The sequence below is a fragment of the Hyperoodon ampullatus genome (assembly GCF_949752795.1).
Source record: "Hyperoodon ampullatus genome assembly, chromosome: 20".
NCBI classification, from domain to species: domain Eukaryota; kingdom Metazoa; phylum Chordata; class Mammalia; order Artiodactyla; family Ziphiidae; genus Hyperoodon; species Hyperoodon ampullatus.
The window spans coordinates 150,536-168,725 of record NC_136933.1 but is presented as its reverse complement, the minus strand read 5'-3'; the positions used below and the strand labels follow the sequence as shown (position 1 = coordinate 168,725).

At 36.4% G+C, this 18,190-nt stretch overlaps 1 pseudogene across 1 annotated transcript in view; it reads left to right on the top strand.

The window, feature by feature from the left end:
* The window catches only part of LOC307068771 (coiled-coil domain-containing protein 150-like), a 98,374-nt pseudogene that overhangs the window by 62,108 nt on the left and 18,076 nt on the right, over positions 1-18,190 (top strand). The window contains exons 16-20 of the transcript in view: positions 9,937-10,044; positions 10,495-10,550; positions 15,110-15,233; positions 16,121-16,290; positions 17,344-17,437. The product of the transcript in view is annotated as a coiled-coil domain-containing protein 150-like (transcript). The remainder of the gene's footprint in view (positions 1-9,936; positions 10,045-10,494; positions 10,551-15,109; positions 15,234-16,120; positions 16,291-17,343; positions 17,438-18,190) is intronic.

Below are 18,190 nucleotides of genomic sequence, written 5' to 3'. Positions count from 1 at the left end.
CTGTGTCGCCATAAACTTCCCTCTTAGGACTGTTTTTGCTGCATCTCGTAGATTTTGGAAAGTTGTGTTTTTATTTTCATTTGTTTCAAGGTATTTTCTGATTTCCTCTTTGATTTCTTTACCTACCCATAGGTTTTAATAGCATGTTGTGTAGGCTCCACATGTTTGTGGTTTTCCCATTTTTCTTCCTGTAGTTGATTTCTAGTTACATACCATTGTGTTCATAAAAAAATGCTTGATATAATTTCTGTTCTCTTAAATTTGTTGAGACTTGTTTTATGGCCTAGCATGTGATCTATCCTGGAAAACATTCCATATGCATTTAAATTTTATTTTAAAAAATTTTTGGCTGCATTGGGTCTTCATTGCTGTGTGCAGGCTTTCTCTGGTTGTGGCACACGGGGGCTGTTCTTCATTGAGGTGCACAGGCTTCTCATTGCAGTGGCTTCTCTTGTTGTGGAGCATGGGCTCTAGGTGCACGGCCTTCAGTAGTTGTGGCACGTGAGCTCCTGAGTGCAGGCTCAGCAGTTGTGGCACATGGGCTTAGTTGCTCCGTGGCATGTGGGATCTTCCCAGGCCAGGGCTCGAACCTGTGTTGCCTGCATTGGCAGGTGGACTCCCAACCACTGTGCCAACAGGGAAACCCCCATATGCATTTAAAAAGAATGTGTATTCAGTTTTTGGACGAAAGTCCAGTAGATATCTATTAAGTCCAACTGGTCTAATGTGCCACTTAAGACCACTGTTTCCTTATTGATTTTCTGTCCATTGATACAAATGGAGTGTTAAAGTCCCGTACTATTATTGTATTGTTGTCATTTTCTCCCTTTATGTCTGTTAATATTTGCTCTATATGTTTAGATGCTCCTGATTAGGTTCACCTGTTTTATGTACATATATGTTAATGAAAGTTAATCCTATTCTTGTACAGATCCCTTTATTATTATATAATGCTGTTTGTTGTCTTTTGTTATAGACTTTATTTTAAAGTCTACTTTGTCTGATATGAGTATTGCTACCTCAGCATTTTTTTCCTCTTCCATTTACATGAACTGTCTTTTTCCATCCCCTCACTTTCAGGCTGTGTGTCTGTCTCTGAGATGAGTCTCTTGCAGGCAGCATATAGATGGGTCTTCATTTTTATCCAGTCAGCCACCCTATGTCTTTTGACTGGAGCATTTAGCCCATTGATATTTAAAGTGATTATTGATAAGTGTGTACTTATTGCCATTTTGTCACTAGTTTTCTGGTTGTTTTTATAGTTCTTCTCTGTTATCTTCTTCTTTTACTTCCTTCCCTTGTGGTTTGATGATTTTCTTTAGTGGTGTGCTTGTATTCTTTTCTCTAGTTTCTGTGTATCTATTGTAGGTTTTTTATTTGTGGTTACTGTGGAGTTTATATATGTTGACCTAGAACTTTATGTGCTTATTTTAAACTGATAGTCATTTAAGTTCAGATACATTTATACACTTTTAAAAAGCTACATTTTTTATTCCCTCCCCCCACATTTTGTGTTTTCAATGTCATATTTTACATATTCATGTCTATCCCTTAAATATTTATTGTAGTTATGGTTGATTTTATAATTTTTGTCTCTTAATCTTGTATTAGCTTATTTAAGTAGTTGATCCACAACCTTTATCTTATATTTGCCTTTACTAGTGGGATTTTCCTTTTCTATAAATTCTTCTTGTAGCCTTTTCCACTTAGAGAAGACCCTTTAACACTTGTAACATCAGTTAGATGAGCTCTCTTAGTTTTTGCTTCTCTGAGAAGTTGTTCATCTCTCTTTCAATTCTGAATAATAATTTTGCTGGGTAGAGTATTCTGGCTTGTAGGTTTTTCCCTTTCAATACTTTAAATATATCATGCCACTCCCTTCTGACCTGCCAAGTTTCTATGGAAAAATCAGCTGATAGCCTTACAGAGGTTCCTTTGTATGTTACTCTTTATTTTTTTTTTCTTGCTGCCTTTAAAATTCTCTCGTTAACTTTTGCCATTTTAATTATATGTCTTGGTGTGGGTCTTTTTAGGTTCATCTTATTTGGAACTCTTTGTACTTCCTATACCTAGAAATCTGTTTCTTTCTTCATCCTCAGGAATAAATTTTTTCAGCCATAATTTCATCAAATACATTTTAACCTTCTTCTCTTGCTCTTCTCCTTCTAGGACCCCTAAAATGGGAATGTTGTCCCAGAGGTTCCTTCAACTATCCTCATTTTTTTAATTTGTTTTCCTTTTTGCTCTTCTGAATTGGTGATTTCCAATATTGTATCTTCCTGATTACTTATGCATTGTTCTGTATCTCCTAGTCTGTTATTAATTCCTTTTAGTGTACTTTTCATTTCAGTTATTATGATCTTCACCTCCAACTGGTTCTTTTTTATATTTTCTAGTCCCTTGTTAAAATTCTTACTCTGTTCATCTATTGTTTTCCCAAGTTCAGTTAGCATTCTTGTTACTAATGCTTTGACCTCTATATCTGGTAAATTATTTATCTCTATTTCATTAGTTGTTTTTTCAGGGGTGTTTTTTGTTCTTTTGTTTGAAATAAATTCTTTTATCTTCTCATTTTGTTTTACTTTCTGTATCTCTAGGTAAAAGTTACTTATCCCAAACTTAAAGGGGTGTCCTTGTGTGGGAGTGTCCCTGTGCAGTCTGCTCGTGTCCAGTGGCTTTGTTGGGAGAGCTGAATCTGAAGTGAGCACAGGTTACATCTTCCCCCAGGGTGTGCTGGTAGTTACCACCTTGGTGGGAGGTAGGGCCAGAGACAGAGGGGCTAGAGCCAGAGCCAGGTGTGAGCTGGCATTTCTCCTCTGCTCAATGGCTATAGCCACCCTATCAGGTGTAGGGCCAGGTATCAAGGTGCTGGAGCAGAAGCCCTAAGGGTCAGGTCCAGGCTGGTTTTGTTCCCTCTTAAGTGTGCACTCCTTCTCCCCTCCAGCAATGGCAGCCTTCGCCCTAGTGGGCAGCTGCATCAGAGCAAAAGGGTCCAGAGTAGGTGCCTGGCGTGGGCTGGGGTATGCACTGGGATGGTCCCAGCACATCAGTAGGAGTTCCAGGTAGCTCCTGCCCCACCACTTCTGCACACACTGGTAATGATTGCCCTCGCCCTATTCAGATGCAGGGCCCAGTCTGAACTGCTCCATCTCCCCCAAGTGCTTATCCTCCTTGACAGTGGCAGACTTTACCTAGTGGGGAGCTGCTCCAGAGCAAGAGGGGCTGGAGCTGGCATCCATGCAGGCTAGGGCAGCTGTTGGGGTGGTCTTGGGAAACCGGCCAGAGCCCCAGGCCATTTTTAATCTGTTTCCTCTCCGTTGTTCCTGGGAGTAAGCAAGCGTGTGTGCACTCTTCAGGAGCGGAGTCTCAGGTTCTTACAGCTCTCTGGTATGTCCCACTGATTTTCAAACCAGCTAGTGGGATTCATCTTTCCATTGTTGGTCCCCAGGACTGGGGTTCCTAATATGTGGTTCAAGCCCCAAAATCCCCAGGGAGGTTCTCTGAACCTGTGATATCCCCTCCTCTTCTGTATCCCTACTAGGGACATAGGTCCCGACCTGATCACTTCTCCCTTCCTACCAAACTCTGTGGATCTTTCTTCGCAGCCTTGGTTGTGGACATCTTCCTGCCAGTCTCCAGTTTGTTTTCGCTGAGAGCTGCTACACATATAGATGTGTTTTTGATTTGTTTGTAGGGGTATGTGAGCTCAGCATCATCCAACTCACCATCTTGATTCCCTCCATTGCGTATGTTTTCCTTTTTGCAGAATTTTTATAACATTCCTAAAAAGAAGTAACCCTGGAAATTGAGATGCAGGGCAATAGAATTGACTTGTGCATGAGATGATACTGTTCTTTCACTCCATGTGAGTTTTGTCCCTAAAGTGTCCTCAGAGCAGGAAGCTTGCCACTAATAAGGCTAGACCTGCCTTAAACCAACTTCAGTAGAAACATTGAAGTCTAAATTAGTGGTTCTCAGCCTTAGCTACACAGTAGGCTCCCCTGGGGAATTTTAAAAACTCTTCATGCTAGGAAGTATATGATGTCTGCCGTTTACTTTGAAATGAATCATTAAAAAAAAGAAAAAAGAAAATAGTTTGGTAGATCGATATAGGAAATGATGGATGGATATATGATAAGTAAGTATAAAAATGTTAATGGTTGAATTTGAATGGCAGGTGTATGCACATTTCAATTTTTCTGTATATTTAAATTTTTTCATAGTAAAATATAAAGAGAAAACTCCCCATGACCGGGCTTGCACCCCAGAGCAATTAAATCAGAATCTCAGGAAATAAGTCATAGACTTCAATACTTTTTAAATCCCCAGTGATTCCAATGTGCACCCATAGTTGAGCACCACTGGGCTGAATGGTATGAAGTGAAGTCTGGTTAGTCTTGGCAGCTATAGAGCTGACTGAATAAGTAATCTCCCTAGAGATTTGCCGAACACCTCAGTGTTAATCTTATCTCATCTTCCCAAGGGACTTACCATAGGGTTAGCAGACAAGATCCAGCCCAGAAATGGCAGGTGATCTGAAAGGCAGTTGATAAACCATGGTTGTGAAACAGTATGTTGTCCAGTAAAAAGATAAAACTGGGCTTCCCTGGTGGCGCAGTGGTTGAGAGTCCGCCTGCCGATGCAGGGGACACGGGTTCGTGCCCCGGTCCGGGAAGATCCCACATGCCTCAGAGCGGCTGTGCCCGTGAGCCATGGCTGCTGAGCCTGCAAGTCCGGAGCCTGTGCTCCACAACAGGAGGGGCCACAACAGTGAGAGGCCTGCATACCGCAAAAAAAAAAAAAAAAAAAAAAAAAAAAAAGATAAAGCTATTTGGCCACTATTTGTGTGCTTTTAATTAATATTTTCCAGAGGCAGTGATGCACTTAAGTATAATCATCTATACTTGTGTAACCTTGCACAAGTCTTAATTTTCTTGTTTCATCTTATTCACCTATGAAATGAGCTGGGGAAGTACACCTCTCTTATTTACTTCTCACGGGGAAAAGTGATCAGTGTAATAGGCTGGGTATATACTTTCTCCTTTGTGAAACTAATCATCTCATAGAAGCTGTGGCCCATGATTTTGACCTGCTTTTAGCTCTCCCAAGAGAAATTAAGTATATTTTTAAGTGTGTGAGAAAACTCTTAAATACTCATAGCCAAATCTTAAACCCTTGATGCCAAACTTTAGCTGGGAGTGGAATACATTTTAAGATTTATTAGTGAGTCTGATGTTACCTATCTAACCTTTTAAACCTTGATTACATGTTAGAGATCATCCTTATAATCTTAAGGAAAATACATGCCTTTTTTTCTGTCCATATTCCTGTAATAAGGGCTGAAGCTTTTTGATAGCCTTTGAAAGGTGAAACACTTTTGAAACTATTGATTCACTGGTGTTTTTATGTCATGCCTTGGGTTGGCACATTCCAAAAGGCACTGACCTCATCAGCCCAAGGGAAAGTGCTCTTATATAGCACATTATTTTCTTTTTTAATTGACAATCTTGTGTTAGTTGCTGGTGTACAGCAAAGTGGTTCAGTTTTATATATATGTGTGTGTGTATATATGCTCTTTTTCATATTCTTTTCCATTATACTTTATTTAAAAATATTAAATATAGATTCCTGTGCTACATAGTAGGACCTTGTTGTTTATTTTATACACAGTAGCTTGCATCTGCCACTCCCAAACTCCTAATTTATCTTCCCCCTCACTTTCTCCTTTGGTAACCATAAGTTTATTTTTTATGCCTATGAGTCTGTTTCTGTTTTGTAAATAAGTTCATTTGTATCATATTTTAGAGTCCACATATAAGTGCCATCATATGGTATTTTTCTTTCTTTGTCTGACTTACTTCACTTAGTATGATAATCTCTAGGGCCATCCATGTTGCTGCAAATGGCATTAGTTCATTCTTTTTTACGGCTGAGTAATAGACCATTGTGTGTGTGTATATATATGTATATATATATATATATATACACACACACACACACACATACATATATACACACACACATCTTCATTATCAATTCCTCTATCGATGCATGTCTTGGTTGCTTCTATGTCTTGGCTATTGTAAATGTATAGCATATTACTCTCACAAGATAATCTAAAAGAAGAGCTACATATTAAATGTAATCAAAACAATAGTCTGCTGTGTGTTCTCTCAGTTGGATTATAATCGATTAAAATATTACATATGAACCATATTAGATAAAATATTGCATTGTCAAAATTGACTTAATGATGTAAATACATGGTTTTATGTGTTAATGCAGACTGTCAGAAAATGTCGCCTCACACTCAAACATGATTTCAGTTTCATATATGGTGCTGTATACTATTGCATTATCTAAATATGCCCAAATGTATCTATCCTTTCTTATGTCGATGGAAATTTAGGCAGTTTTCATTTGTTTGCAAATAATGCTGATATGATGAATTCTTGCACATGTCTTTGTACTCATCCAAAATATTCTCTATTCTAGGTATAATTCTTAGGAGGAGAATTGCTGGGTTGTATGATGTACATAAATTGAAATTTACTGGAGTTTTTCAAATTTCTCCTAAAAGTAATTATACCAGTTTAGAAAGCAGTCTATATAAGAGGATGTAGAGTGACATGTGTTAACATGGATGAATCTCATAAAATAATACTACATACTGTTGAGGGATACATTTATAGTAAAATTATTAAAAAGGAATAGGAATGATAAAACACCAAATTCAGGATAGTAGTTAACTCCAGGATGGAAGAGATTTAGTTGGATTAGGCTACACAGAGGGTTTCAACTATATTAGTAATGTTTTATTCTTTTTAAGTTGAGTGATGAATAGAAGGGATGTTGCTATATATGCCTGAAAGATTTCCAACATTTTTAAAAATAAATTTATTTTATTTATTTTTGGCTGCATTGGGTCTTCATTGCTGCATGCAGGGCTGTCTCTAGTTGCTGTGAGCTGTGGCTACTGTTCGTTGCGGTGCATGGGCTTTTCATTGCGGTGGCTTCTCATTGCAGAGCATGGGCTGTAGGCCTACGGGCTTCAGTAGTTGTGGCTCGCAGGTTCTAGAGTGCAGGCTCAGTAGTTGTGGCGCACAGGCTTAGTTGCTCCGCAGCATAGGGGATCTTCCTGGACCAGGGATCAAACCCGTGTCCCCTGCATTGTCAGGAGGATTCTTAACCACTGCACCACCAGGGAAGCCCAACACCTTTTTCTTGTCTTTAAACATATGTTAGTTAGTGCTTTATGCTCACTTTAATCTACCACTAGCCCCATCACTCTTATACCAACTGGATTCAAATATTATGTTAGCTGCCTAGCCCCTTAGGAGCAGCTGCATTTGTGACCTTAATTTAGAGATTATTTAAAGGTTTTGTTTGTTTTGTTTTAATAAATTTTTATTGAATTATAACATATTATACAGAAAAGTACACAGGATACAGTTAATGGATTTTCACAAAGTAGAGGTAACCATGTGACCGGCACACAGAATATTCCCAGCACCCAGAACCCATTTCATAGCCTTTTTCAGTCACTGTCCCCCATGATGTTACTATCCATCATCCTGACCTCTAATACCCCAGATTAATTTTTGAACTTTATATAATAATACGGTATATAGTTTTTGTGTGTCTTGTTTCTTTCACCCAGCATTATAATTGAGAGATCCATCCATGTTGATTGTTGTTGTACTTCTTTGATTTGAATTGCTTCATGGAATTATATGAATATTATTAAGGGTGCTGTGCTGAAATTATCAGTTTTATGAATGTATTTTCATACTTCTAGTCAAAATACATAACTCTGGCAGTTTAGGTTGTTTCAACTCTGTAGCTCATTTCAAACTTTGGGGTAACGTTGTAGGCTTGTCCTACTTTATTTCCAACTTATCATATGTATCGAAGAAGAAAAAACCTAGGAAATATATTAATAGCATTAATTTAGAATACTTGCATTATAAAACACATAAAAATAAGTTCCGGGCTTCCCTAGTGGCGCAGTGGTTGAGAGTCCACCTGCCGATGCAGGGGACGTGGGTTCGTGCCCCAGTCCAGGAAGATCCCACATGCCGCAGAGTGTCTGGGCCCGTGAGCCATGGCCGCTGAGCCTGCGCATCCAGAGCCTGTGCTCCGCAATGGGAGAGCCCACAACAGTGAGAGGCCTGTGTACCACACACACACACACACACAAAAAGTTCCTTTTCATCCATTTCTTAGGTGTCTCACAGTTTCTATAGTGTTATGTTTTTATAGTTTTATATTAGAAAATATATGTAAGGGGCAATATTAGGGTAGGAGATTAAGAAGTACAGACTACTGTGTATAAAATAAGCTACAAGGATATATTGTACATTACATGGAATATAGCCAATATTTTATAATAACTATAAATTGGAATATAATCTTTAAAAATTGTGAATCACTATGTTGTATAGTTGAAACTTACATAATATTATAAATCAACTATACCTCAATTTTTAAAAATATGTATCTATATATATTTAGATCATTTGAAACAATAGGAGGATATGACCTTGACCTAAATACTGGTATTTCTGAGACTGCCTGGTAAGCTAGCTGTGGAAGCTACTTGGATTTAAATGACACAGAAACATCAGATCTCTGTGGGCAGCAGGATTTATTTGCTTCTGTGTTCTTCCCCATTTCAGTGCCCTGAATTAGAAATTCTTCCAAAAAAGAAACCCAGTATAAAAAGTAAAGTGCTTTATAGATGAGAACATGCCATCTGACAAGTTTCAAGGCATTTTATTGAGTACTCTGAGGCTGGGGGTAGCGTAAGTTACCTGAGAAATATTGTGGAATAAAGATATTCTGTGTTTTGTTTGAAGAGAGGCAAATCTAAAATTCTTGAGTGTTCATCAGTATTTTCCACTGAGTTCTAAGGTTAACAGCAGTTTGCTTACATTTAAAATGAGAATAAGTGTTGCATCAATACCGCTCTTTAGAGGCAGCCATTCTAATTCTGAACCTTAAGTGAATACACTTAAGGGGGATCCATGGAACATGTTTTATACTGTACACTGTGGAAAAGAGCACCAGAAACAGGCAAAGATGAGAAAAAGGATTCTGCTGATGGAACAAGAGGGATTTCCTAAGACAAAATGTGTTTTCATGTAGCCTTTCTAAAAAAAACTAAGTATTAGCACTCAAATTTTAACAGTTCTTGAAAACAATCAGTGGCTACAACCAAGAGGAGTTTGCCCTTCAGAGGTGGCAAACAAGAAAAGATAGTGAGAGAGGAAAAAGTTGATTTAAATTAAAAATTTTGGATGAATTTTTTTCTGATTCAGAGATAAGCTCAGTAATGTTAATTGTCGATTTGTATTGAGAGGGTTGGGAATAAGAGGAAGAAAATGTAGACAAACACACAATTTGGAGATTTGTGAGTAAATATTAATGATTTTATTCCCCCAAATCATCTTTTCTTTAAAGTGAAAGATGTGAGTAGTCAGCTTTATGAGTTAGTTTTCAAATATAATTCAGCCTATAAGAATTCTGTTAATTCAACTTTCTTGCCTTACATATTGACAATTCTAATTATCCGTACTCAGAAAAGGTTTTGAATACTAAATACCACAATTTCTTTAAAATTGAAATATTTTACCCACAAAGTCTCACTGTTATATTCATGAGTCATGTTAATTTGGAGTTTCCATAAATGCTATAAACCAAATGAATTATCTCAGTACATGTATAGGGCTATAGCCTATTTTATTTGTTGAAATAGCTATTTTAGTTGAAATAGCATCATTAGAAAAACAGGATCGCTTTTTACAAGTTTTAAGGATTTTCTGTGATTTTTTTTTCCTGCAAAACTTGTGACATCTTTTTTTTTCTGTTTTGGAGTATATATATATATATTTCGTTAATGAGACTTGTTTTTTTATTCTTCTGTTTTTCCTCTAGATAAAAGTTAAGCAGCTAGAAGAACAACTACATTCTTTTACTGAAACCAGTTCATAGAATGACCATCTACGCAAGTTGAATAAGGCACTAGAGGGCAAATATGCTCAGGTGTGATTAATAGCTATAAAACAGATTGCTTCTATGTTGTTTTAATTAGCTTTTAAGAAATTGGTGACTTTCTCCCCACCTCACCTTATGATCCCAGAAAGATGAATATTCTCTCACTTGACTCAATTTATCAAAAATATTTTAAACACCCTCGATGTACAAGGTTCCACTCAACCACAGAAGAATTCATAAAGATGCCTGAAGCAGTATTGGGACATTCAACTTGCATGCTGTAATTGCAGGATTAGGAATGTACTCGGCAGACTTTATTATAGAATAGAAGGTTCTGCCTTTCAGAAACAAAATAGATTGTATTGTGAGCATGCATAGGGAACATCATCATGATGAAAGCATTGAGAATCTCTATCATAGAGGAAGTGGTTTTATAATTTGAACCTTAAAACTTTTGGCAGACGTGAGGAACAAGTATCTTTGGGTTTTTAATTACAGGCGAATGCAGAACTCATTGCCAACAAGATATACCTGCAATAGCGCACTTGAAAGAGGTATTAGTAGTGAAGGTGCTTACTTGTTGGCATGGTGACTATTGAGACTGAGACTATTGAGACTATTAAAACTGTTCGTAGGTCACATAACAATTTAACATGAACAGAGAAAATTAGACAAAGAAGATATCTAAAACATTTAGTGAAGAAAATAATCCAGGAATATGTTACTAAAAGAAAGTGATTCATTTCAATGATTTACAAATTTATCACATTATTTATTTTAAATTTTTAACAGTGTAAGCATGTGTAACTTCTTTAACTATAACGTTTGTGTATGTATACCCTTGGTAACCAAGCAACTAGACTGTGTCTTCAAATGGAATGCTGCTAGGGTTCTAACAATCTGACTATACTGGTAAAGGCGACCTCATTAGATACGCTTTGTTTCTTCATGAGGACATACTTTACACGAGTATTTTCTTCATTCTGTAAACAAAGGAACACATTTTTAAGTATATTTTCCATCCCAGCTTCATTTAGAACGTTGTGTTGTTTCTCATAGTAAAGGGGCACTCACTGAAAAATAATTCTAGGTTTAGTTGATTTTGTCTTTTTAAATTGGTGATGCTTCCAAGAAGAAGGAAGTCTCCAGAGAGGCCTGCATCTTCAAAATTACTTTAAAGCCATAGGCCCTGTGTCAACAATGTAAAGGAACAAAGTTCATCAGTTGTTTTGCCCAGTGTTAGGCCAAGCCCTACACACCATGTGACCTTTGCACCTACCCTGACTTCTGTGAGGTCTTCTCAGGAGATCGGAGACTCTGGGATCTCTCTAAAGACTCTTTTGAATGCCATTAAAACCATGGAGGAAAGACTGGAAGGTAAAATAGACATTCTTGCCTCAAGACCATTAAAAAATGACGAGTCACCAAATTTTCTTCACCGGGATTCAGTAAGTGAAGGCCACAAATTAAATCATAAGGAAATTTCAGATTTATACAACAATGAAGAAAAGTAGTAACATCTAGAAAGATAATGTTTGGAGGTGTGAGTAACAACAAGGAAAGAACTTCTTCACAAACAGGAAAAACTGATGATGTAGATCAAAACCATCATTCTGGCTATTGCATACTTAGTTTTTGTTTTGGACACAGAAATGTCATATTTGGCTTAAGAGTAACCATTGAGATTTTTTATCTAATTTTCACTTTAAAAATTAAAGCTAATAGTCTTAACATTTACAGTAAAATGGGTAAAGCCTGATTTTAAAGTAGAAATACATAGATAGAAGCCCTGAGAACTTGAACACTGGAAAATACTTTCCAAAGAAAACTTACTAGAGCATACATCTTTGTTTGGTGTTTAAAAATAGAAAGTACTATAGCTTGTCTTCTAGAGTTAACTACAATTTAGACCCTTTCTGTAAGCACTTTTGCTAGTGGCCTTTTCATTTTTATAAATATTTTATAAGCACTGGTAAAATTATAAAAACTATATTCTTCCTAATATACTTTTCTAGAACAAAATCCAATAGGTTTTCAAAACCTTATAAGTTAGCATCTTTTGTACTATTCTTGAATCCTTACAGAAGACGTTAAAGTATTTTTGTTACAGGTTAAAAGTTATAAGGAAGTATAATATTGAGGAAGATGTGGGGAAAAGGCATTCTTCTTTGCTGCTGTTTGGAGTGCCCTTTTGCTGTGGAGGACAATTTGGCTTTGTTTATCACTTTACACCCACAGTTGTACTTTTTCCTACAGATACACTAGCTTGTACATAAGACATGTTTACAAGGTTACTTTCTGAAGTATTGTTTGTTATTAGCAAAATACTAGAAACAACCAAAATTGCATCAGTAAGAGGCTGGCTAAATAAATCATGGTATATCCATAGTTTGGAATACTGTTTGAAGATATATTTATCTTAATCATAACATATCTATTATTAGGTTAAAACAGTCAAGGATCAGAAGAGTATACAGAGTAATTTACTATTTGTGTGCAAAAGGGTTGGGGTGATGAAGTATACATATGTATTCACTTTTGAATAGAGTCTCTCTAAAATGAATCGTAATAAATTGGCAACATTATTTTTGAGAAAGGAAACTGGGTGGCTGGGAGATTTTTCACTTTATCCTTTTGTACCTTAAGAATAATGTGAATGTGCTACCCATCCAGAATAATTTTATGAACATTTTATTTTCAACAGAAGTAAAAGTAGAGAAAGGATGGTCTTTTCAACAAATGTGCTAAAGCAATTGGGTATCATATGCAGAAACAAAAAAACAAAATACCTTTGATCCATACCTCTTACCATATATAAAAATTAACTCAAAATGGATGAAAGCCCTAAAGGTAAAGCGTAAAACTGTAAAACTTCTGAAACATAGGATGAAACCATTGTGATCTTGGATTACACTAAGATTTCTTAGATTTGACATCAAAAGCATGATCCATAAAGGAAAAAATGTAACATTGACAACGTATGCTCTTCAAAGACATTGTTAAGAAAATGAAAAGCTACAGGCTGGGGGAAAAACATTTGCAAATCACATATCTGATAAAGGTCTTGTCTCCACAGTTTATTAAAAACTCTCAAAACTCACTAAGAAGGAAAAACAATCTGAAAAAAAAGGTGCAAAGTATTTTATTTATTTGGTGAACACACGTTTCACCAAAAAAGATATACGGATGATAAATAAGCACCTGAAAAGATGTTAGACATCACTCATTAGGGAAATGCAAATTAAAACTGCAGTGAGATACTACCACACACTATTAGAATGTCTAAAATTGAAAAACTGATTACCCCAAGTGTTAGTGAAGATGTGGAGGAACCCTCATACATTGCTGAAGGGAATGTAAAATCACTCAGCCACTCTGGAAAATAGTTTGGTAGTTTCTTTAAAAGTGAGACATACTACTACCATACAACCCAGCCATTCCACTCCTATGCATTCACCAAAGATAAATGAAAGCGTCTATCTACACAAAGATCTGTATACAACTGCCCAGAGAAGCTCTACTTGTAACAGCTTAAAACTGGAACAACTCAAGTGTTCAGCAGAACACTATTCAGCAACAGAAAGGAAGAAGTATTGATATATAAAGAAGAGTGAGTGAATCTCAAAATAAATGTGCTGAGTGGAAAATCATTCAAAAATGAGTACATAAAATATGATTTCATTTATATAAAATTCTAGGAAATAAAAGTGAATTGATTGTGACAGAAAACAGGTCAGTGGTAGCCTTGGGTGGATGTGTAGGAACAGGGAGATATAGAAGTGGGGGAAATTACAAAAAGGCATAAGGGAACTTTTGGGATAATGGAAGTATTCATTATCATGATTATGGCTTATACATATATCAAAATTGTACACTTTAAATATACATAGCTTATTGTATTTCAACTATATCTCAGTAAGGCTGTTTTTAAAAATGTGAATGTATTATACTAAAATTAATTATTTTTAAATGTTTAAAATAACATTCTTGAAATGACAAAAACAGTAGTGATAGAGAACAAATTACTGGTTGCCAGGGGACATGGGATGAGTTTGGGGGAGGGTGTGAACACAGAGAAGTAGCATAAGTGAGTTCTTTGCGACAGTGTAGCAGTTCTGTATCTTGATTGTCGTGATCACAGGAATATGTGCATGGGGTCAAATTACATAGAGCTATGTGCATGTGTGCATACAAAGATGAATGCAGGTTAAAAAAATGGTGAAGGGCTTCCCTGGTGGCGCAGTGGCTAAGAGTCCACCTGCCGATGCAGGGGACACGGGTTCGTGCCCCGGTCTGGGAAGATCCCACATGCCGCGGAGCGGCTGGGCCTGTGAGCGATGGCCACTAAGCCTGTGCATCCGGAGCCTGTGTTCCGCAATGGGAGAGGCCACAACAGTGAGAGGCCCGCGTACTGAAAAAAAAAAAAAGTGAAAATTGTAAGTTTTGTAGTCTAGTTAATCTCATTAAAGTCAATTTCCTGGTTTTAATGTTGAACTACAATATAAGATGTCATCATTAGAAGCAGGGAAAAGAGTGCATGGGGACTCTGCACTAATTTTGTAAACTCCCGTGACTCTGTATTTCAAGATAAAGTATTTTTTAAAAGAGTAGTATTTAGAATAGTATGATGAATCTGAAACAACTGTGTAGATATACTAAAAGTATTTCAGAGATGTAAAATTCTAATACTTCTAATTAGGATTAGGACACTATTTAGAACACTTCTGTAACACTATTTTCTTGACACTATTTAGTACTTATTCACCTTTGCTTTTATGATATTAATTTACGTTGTATTTTCAAATTCTGTGATAATCAATTTCTCCCCCGTTTTTCATCTTAGCATCATTGTCTTATCTCCCTTATCTTCACTCTGCGCTTTCATAGAGATTGACATATATTAGAGATTTGCCCATGTTTATTAACAGATTTTTTTTTGCTTTGTAGTTTTAAGGGGAAAAACAGCTACTAAAGCTAGTTTTTATTTACCATAATATGGAAGCATATTTAATTAAACATTTTAAATTTGGTTTCTAAATTGCTGTGTCTTATTCTAATTGCTGATTGACTGTGCTTTGGGTGAATCATTTATCATTTCTTTTTTTCTACTAAGGCGAAATCCATTCTTGAAAGAAAGGGAGCTCTCACGAGTTGTGAAGGGTCAGGCTGCAGCCCTGAAAGAGAGTCGGAAGTTGAAACATGACCTCGAAGATTTGCAGGACAGGGAGAACAAGAAGGCAAGACATCAATCCTTTCTGAAGTCTGTTACTGAAATGAAGCGCTTCTGAAATCTTTCATGAGCCATATTCTTTCTTTTCTTGTTACCTTTAGTAAAAAAGAATGAGGATTGATCAGAGAAGGATTTTTTTTCCCTAAAGAAAGGATAACTTTAGAAGAGCTCTAAAATATTTCCTTTAAAAATACATGATTTAACTCCCAATGTTTTTTTTTCTTCCTGTCTTAAAATAATCAAAAGTCCTATATTTTTCTGTTGAAACACATCTGACCTTGGTAATAATAACCACCTACTTATGTATTATTAATGTGATATAACACTGTTAAGATTTTATGTTAGTCAAATTACCAAATGCTTTCTGCTTAACAGTATGTGTACTTAGTGGGAAGAGAGGTAACATCCCAAAATTCTTGACAGCAGGTGGTAGCTTTTGCCCCTCTGAAGAGGGCTGTGAGTCACATCATTCTTCAGCAGATTCCACTTATGGTCCTCTTTCCTCAGATAATTCTAATGGGCTTCAAATGTGTTATCTTCTTCTGACCCCATGGTAAGATAGCTGAGGAGGGCTAGCACAGGCCAGTCTGGGATCACCTCTAGACCCAAGAAGCTGTTGGTCCTTATGTCTCTAGTTAATATATGTGCTGTGACACGACAATAGTTAGGATGCACTGCAGAGTTCTTCATAGGATCCATATGATCTAGGGTCTAGTTTTCTTTTTCTCAAAGTCAGAATAACTTAAGAAACAAAATAAATATAAAATAGACTTTAATTATTCCTCTTAGCATTCTACCAGACCTGGTTTCCATACTCTTCTAGAAGTCATGGGACTCAGCAGAAGAATAACCAGAAAGGATCAAATATCTTTGTCTTATTTCATTTTCTATTAGGTGGGAAACTTTCAGCAACAACTGGCAGAAGCTAAAGAAGACAACTGCAAAGTTACAATCATGTTGGAGAACGTGTTGGCTTCTCACAGTAAGATGCAAGGCGCTCTGGAAAAAGTGCAAATAGAGCTTGGGCGGAGGGATGCAGAGATTGCAGGCCTCAAGAAAGAAAGGTACCAGAGATTATTTTTCTGTCTTTGTACTTGTATTTTTCTGCTGCCTTGTAGTAAAGAACAGAGTGCAGTCAAGAAACAGTCATTTTCTATTGATTCACTTGTGAAAATAAAGTAGTAAAATGGTATTTAAAGAACTAGCAAATTCAGGAAAATCTGGAATTATAAATGAAAATGATACCCAAAAATTCTCATATTTTGTAGTGATGTAAATAATTATGTATTCTAGAAATTCATGTGATATATGCTGTTTTATCCTTGCTGTTTTCTACACCATTTATACCTGCCCTTGGGTCTACAGAATGGTAATTGTCAAGATTAAAGCCAAGTGTCTACTTCTGTTTGAATTAATTATCCATTTATTAGTATCCTATTTATTTTAGATGAATCATTCTGAGAACTACTTTTAGCCATGTTTTGTAAGTGAACTCCTTTAAATGTTTCAAAAATTACATAAAAGTTTCCCTTTTAGGTTAATGAACAAATGGTTTGAGTTTAATCAGACCTCTAAGACATATTGTAATACATTAGTGGTGCATATTGCCTCTGTGTTATGGGAGAACAAGTGAGTTTTATATTCTTCATTGTGCTTGTTTTTTTACATATTATGAATCTGTATTACCTCTGAACTTAAAAAAAGTCAAGGGGATGGTATTAAAAATAGTTTACTATTCACAATAAAATTCTGGATAAAAGGCAGAAATCTCAACAGCAAGCCAGTCCATACAGAGGTGATATATTTTTGTACTAGTAATATATATATAGTATAAAGTTACCAGCCCATAAGTTAGTCATTAACATGTACTGATACTTTAATATATAAAGCCAAATTGAATCATAAATGGGACAAGTTTTTAATCCATAGGAAAATTAGTTTCTTAACCTGAAGCTGAGGCTACTAATTGTCACCTGTCAACTCTCAGATATTCTGAGCATCTGTAGCCCACTACATATGCCATTTGGGCTTCCTGGAAGGTGCCCTGTAACTCCCAGTGGTATCACTCCTAGATGGTACTTTTCTATGGTCACTCTCCCTGTGCCCTTCATTTACAGGGCTCTAAATCAACAGCGGGTACAGAAGCTGGAAGCAGAAGTGGACCAGTGGCTGGCCAGAATCCTTGTCGTGCATGCCCAGCACAACAGTAAGGTAGAAGCCAGGTTTTTATAGATGATAATGTTGATATTTTTTATTTTATTGGGATATTGCTATTTTGGAAAAATGGAGTAAAACAATCAGGTAAATTTCCTTTCCATTCAAGTCTGAGTTTTGAACAGTGACATATTTCCAAATGGGAAATGGGTCTGTGATCTTACAGTGAACCATTTATTGGCAAACCAGGACCATAATTATGCCTAACTCTCTTTGTCTTATATGGTCTGCATTCTTTTCATGTATTAATGCATAAGTGAAGTTAAAGGGCTTAGAAAACAACATAACTTTAGTCAGAAGTAACTAAAGTGATCCCACTTAATAAGGAGGCATACTCACATGTTTATAGGTGTATACACACATGAATATGTATCTACACGTATGCACACATATAAAATAGAGATATTTCCTATAAAAAGCTTTTTCTAGAAGGATATACAAGGAACAGTTGCCAGTTCTTATCTCTCTAGGCAGCGAGACCAGAGGGTCATAGGATCAGGAAGGGGAGTTTAACTGGTTTAAAACCTTAGAAATTAGGATAAATAAGTTGGCTCTATTTTCCAAAACTCTCTAGTGACCAGTGGAGCATACCCTTCCCATCACCTTCTAAGAGTCACCTAAGGACTGTCTGTAATAAGTTCTCACACATATATATTCCAGGCATCTGGAGTCTTTGGTTCTGGTTCCAAATAATTATTGTTTCAAAGTTTAAAGAGTGAATATACAGTGTTATGGACTTCTTGTATCTGT